Here is a 5,151-nt window from a genome sequence, read left to right as displayed (position 1 = left end):
CATTTTACTGTACAACGTAGAGGAAACATGTATTTGGGGCTGGCATGCATTAAGTGCCTCACCTTCAACATACACTTTTTTCTAGCTTAGTGGTAGTACACCATGACTGGACCACACTTGCATATTATCATTAGCAGTAATATTGCTATATTGCACAAAGGCCTGCTAAATGACGTGGAAACCGTAAAACGACTAATGCAGTTTTCACAACATCATTCATAGTATGAAATGATAATGAAATCAAGACCCTAAGCTGTCAACAGGCGTTGATATACATCGACGGGGACAGTTGAAAATGTGTGCCCCGACCGGGACTCGAACCCGGAATCTCCTGCTTACGTGGCAGACGCTCTATCCATCTGAGCCACCGAGGGCACAGAGGAAACTGCGACTGCAGGGATTTATCCCTTGCACGCTCTTCGTGTGACCCACATTCCCAACTTAATGTCCACACACTACATTGGTAGTGTCCCTGCCCATTATACTTATTACTCGCAGCAGACAATCTTACCAGTCCCGTAACAGTTCGGGCAATGTGTGTGTATCCAGCAGAGAAGAAGGAGGTCAGTGGCCGATTAGCCTTAACTATATGAAGATGATATCTGTTCTTTCGGACATGTCCAAAAGAACAGATACCATCTTAAAAAAAAATCATTCATAGTAATATCATAATATTTTACAGCGTCCGTTATGATTTAAGGAAATTTAGAAACAGATAAATGATCGCGTAATGAGGGTAATTATTTTAGGTGTCTTAAACAGCAGTACATCAGCCATAATAAATCAGCCGATTGATCACTTTCGCTATTAGGGGACGTGTAAAGTACGCAATACATGGATTCGTAAATTGTTGTAAGGCTATGTTGCTATCTTTTCCTATCAAGACTGCTTTGAGCGTGTAAACCGCAGGTGATTATATTATCTTGAATTGGCACTGCTGAGACGAAAGAGAAATTTAGTTCGTCCGAGAAGAGAAGAATTTTAACTAATTGTTCTCACGTTGCACTATTACGTCGCATTACAGACCCAGATCATCTGTCGAGACACTTTGATGGCTGCAATGGTATATAAATGAGAGATGACAGAGACAAGGTCAAAATACTAAATTTCCTTTTACGAAATTGCTTTACCGATAAAGATCGTATTGCTGTTCTTCTCTCTACAATCACATGAATGTCAAAATGGCAGATACTGAAATAAGCGACCACGGGATAGAAAATCAACTAAAATTGTTCAATACAGGAAAAGACACTGATCTGCACGGGCACCTAAACGATTCTACGTAGAGTACGCGAAACAACTTGCTCTCCTTCTAGCAGCTGTCGATAGCTAATCACTGAAGGAGCAAAACGTTTCCAGTGATAGGAAAAATCTGCAGGACATCCCAGTCTTTAAGGAGGGTCGTCGAGCAGACGCACACAATTATAGTCTTATATCACTGACGTCAGTTGTAGTAGAATTTTGCAACACATTATAGCTTTTCTGGGGACCGTAAACCTTCGGAGGAATCAACATGGGTTTTGTAAGTAAGAATCGGATGAAACTCAGCTCACTATGTTTGTCCATGAGTCCCACAAAGAAGTAGATGCCGCCATCCAGGTGGATGCCGTGTTCCTTGGCCTCCGGAAGGCGCTCGAAACAGTTCCAGACTGTCGCCTAATGTACGAAATACGAGGTTATAGTACATCAGACCAGCTTTGTGATTAAACTGTAGATTCCCTAGCAAATAGACAACAGAATGCAATTATTAACGGATAGAAATCTTATGATTCAAAAGTAATTTCGAACATTCCCGGATGCAGTGTTACGGGACCATTACTGTTTACTAGATACCATTGGAAGTTTCATGCGATTGCGCAACGTTGATACTATTGTATACAGAAAATTAACAACGCTAGAACTCCGTCCGAACAGGCCATGAAGGCCCAACGGTACAGACCGACCGCCGTGTCATCCTCAGAACACAGGCGTCACTGGATGCGGATATGGAGGGACATGTGGCCAGCACACCGTTCTCTCGGCCGTTGTCAGTTTTCGGGACCGGAGCCGCTGCGTCTCAATCAAGTAGCTCCTCAGTTTACCTCACAAGGGCTGAGTGCACCCTGCTTGGTAACAGCGCTGGACAGACCGGATGGTCACCCATCCAAGAGCTAGCCTAACCCGACAGCGCTTAACTTCGGTGATCTGACGGGAACCGGTGTTACCACTGCGGCAAGGTCTTTGGCAACAACGCTAGAAAGTTGTAGCGAAATGCAGAAAGACCTGCAGAGGAACAACGTTTGCTACAGGGATATAATAGTTGACCTTCGACTTAAACAAATGTAACGCATTGTGCATAAATAAGGGGAAAGGACCGTTTTTTTTATTATACGAACGCCAAAAAGTCATTGGAAGCCATGAAATGTATTCGCAGTTGTGAATATGGACGACCATCAGCTGTATAACAGAATGACGAATACATTTTGTGCTGGACCGGGACTGGAACGCGGATTTCCCGCTTATGGCGAGCGTTCGTCTCATCATTACACTGCCTGAGCACGCTCCACGGCTAGACACAATCTTCAATAAGTCGCCAACTTCAGTCCATAACTTGTATTTGTGCATCCGTTAAGTATGTTCGCGTACAGGGGATACATTTTTAACTCAAAGTTGCTTGCCCGGTGTTGGCGGATAAATACGATACTACAGTGCCTGTGTTGTTCAGAAGTACGATGCAGCGTTCCTTCGGACATTCACACACCGTTAACGACATACGGAAGTTGGGCCTGGCCGTGGAGCGTGCTCGGTTAGCCTAGTGACACGGCGACTGTTTGTGATAACTGGGAAACTCAGGTTCGAATCACGATCCCGCACAAATTTTCATTCCCGTCATTCCATTATAAAGCTAATGGTTGCCCATGCTCGCAATTGCCAATAAATTTCGTGTATTTCATGACGGATGTAGTTGCGACACTCCCCTTGCCTTACGACATGCATGCATGTCTGAAACAACATTGCACCGTACTTCTGAACAACACATGCTCTGCAATATCATATCATTGGAAGCAGTTAGATCCATTAACTGTCTGGGAGAATTAGTTTTGAGCGATTTAAAGTGGGAAGACCACACAAAAGAAATGGCAGGAAATGCAGTTGCCAGACTGACACTGACTGGAAGAATCCTCAGAAACCGTAATCCAACCACGAAGAGTGTAACATAAGAAACCCTAGTTTGACCGATACTTGGAAACTGCTCGTCCCTCTATGACTGTCATCAGACAGGATTCACAGAGGAAATAGAGAAGACCCAGACCAAAGCAGCATATTCACTCACATATTCACTTAGTAAGTACGAAAGCGTCACAGAGTTAAGCATCCAGGTTCTGTGCGAGACGTTCAAAAATTTACAATCGCTCTTATACTCAATACTTACGGCGTTGTGCATCAGTGTGATTTAAAGTTATGCTTCCGACAGTGTATGTTCAAAAATGAGTCATCTAATATATGGATTCAACCTACGAATATCTTTCGAAAAGGCCACGAACGTAAAATTCGGTCACACGGAAATCTTCTGCCAAGTACCATAAGATGTCTTGTGGATTGTAGGTGTAGATATTGCCCATTGTAATGCAAATCTTTAAATAAATCATAGGTGACTTCGATTTGTACACTGCCTAACAAAACGCAAAGTGAAGAACCCAGAAGGGGAGGTGGAAACGACATGAAAATTCACGGGTTGGGACGGTATGTTATGTTATTTCAGCGATTCGAAGCCGAAGACCGAATGCCCCGGCTGTTGTGGCCGAGCGCTTCTAGGGGCGTCAGTCCGGAACCGCGCTGCTGCTACGGTCGCAGGTTCGAATCCTGCCTCGGGCATGGATGCGTGTTCTGTCCTTAGGTTAGTTAGGTGTAAATAGTTCTAAGTCTTGGGGACTGGTGACCTCAGATGTTAAGTCCCATAGTGCTCAGAACCATTTTGAAGACCGAATCAAATTTACAACGAGGTTGGCAGTATGACGTTGCACGCAGTCTGTCCTGGATGTGTGCACTGATTCAGTTGGGTAGCGTGCCACACAGCCTCTGTATCTTCTCCTGCAAGCTGGCCCACTACTGTTGCAACTCTCCCTCTATACCCTGGATGCTGGCACTGGGACGGAACTGCCGTCCCAGTAGGTGCCACATGTGTACTATCGGCTTCAAATTTGGGGATCTTACTGACCAAAGGAGTACGTCATCATCACGCCAACAGTTCATAGATACACGTATCGTGTGAGGACAAGAAGGGTCTTGTTGAAAAATTACACCACAGCACTGTCACATGAAAAATAATCCACCTGGATGTAGATTCTCCGTGACACACTCTTGTGCCGCTACAGTTCCACAGTAATTACCTGAAGCCATACCGGATGGTTCTCCACACTATAACGCCAGGAGTAACGCCACCGCGCCTCTCCAAAACAGTGGACCTTCATGGGCAGTCCATGCTTCCCAGTGATGACACCAATCCAAACGCAGTTGTTTGTGTTGTGTGTTACTGGTAGCCATGGGAGTAGCCCAACTGCTGGTAGCCACTGACAAATAGTATAGGATTACACTATGTTGGAGTCCAGTGGGTGTTCACAGGTGGCAGATTGCAGATGAGAAGCAGTTATGATGTGTTCAGTGTACAATACGGTGGTTCCTCCTTGTGGTGGTCATGTGTGGTCCACTGAAACATCGACGACCAGAATTCCTCCCCTCACGTTATTATGCAGTCCAATGTCCGAACACTGTCACATCTGAATGCCCCACAAATCTTGATATTGCACGATTCGATCACCTGGATAAATGGACATCAATAATGAGACTTTCAATCTCTGGCACTTCCTGATAACACTGTCTCACGCAATCACGCAACTGTGTGGCACTTTCGTGTCCTTCACAGTGATCACTGAACTCCTGACGCTGTTGACACCCCTTATTTACCCTACCAGAAGTTATAAAAACATTAAAAAGTAAACAGTAACGACCCTAACGCACTACAGTGTGCAGTCTATCTGTCACAGAGAATAACTGCTCTGTAATCATTTACGTACCCACTGATGAGATGTATGTAAAGGTACACTGACATCCAAGAATGTCCTCTGGATGATTCACCTTTTTTTTTTTTTTTTTTTTTTTTGTCCGGCAGTG

General features: G+C 44.6%; 1 non-coding gene across 1 annotated transcript; it reads right to left on the bottom strand.

Moving 5' to 3' along the window:
* Positions 1-300: 300 nt before the first annotated feature.
* Positions 301-375, bottom strand: Trnat-cgu (transfer RNA threonine (anticodon CGU)). Its single transcript has one exon. It is a non-coding gene; the product is annotated as a tRNA-Thr (tRNA).
* Between the last annotated feature and the right edge of the window lie 4,776 nt (positions 376-5,151).

Source organism: Schistocerca nitens, chromosome 2 (genome assembly GCF_023898315.1).
Source record: "Schistocerca nitens isolate TAMUIC-IGC-003100 chromosome 2, iqSchNite1.1, whole genome shotgun sequence".
In the NCBI taxonomy this organism is placed as follows: Eukaryota; Metazoa; Arthropoda; class Insecta; order Orthoptera; family Acrididae; genus Schistocerca; species Schistocerca nitens.
The sequence above is the reverse complement of the archived record's forward strand: the minus strand, read 5'-3'. Positions and strand labels throughout refer to the sequence as shown.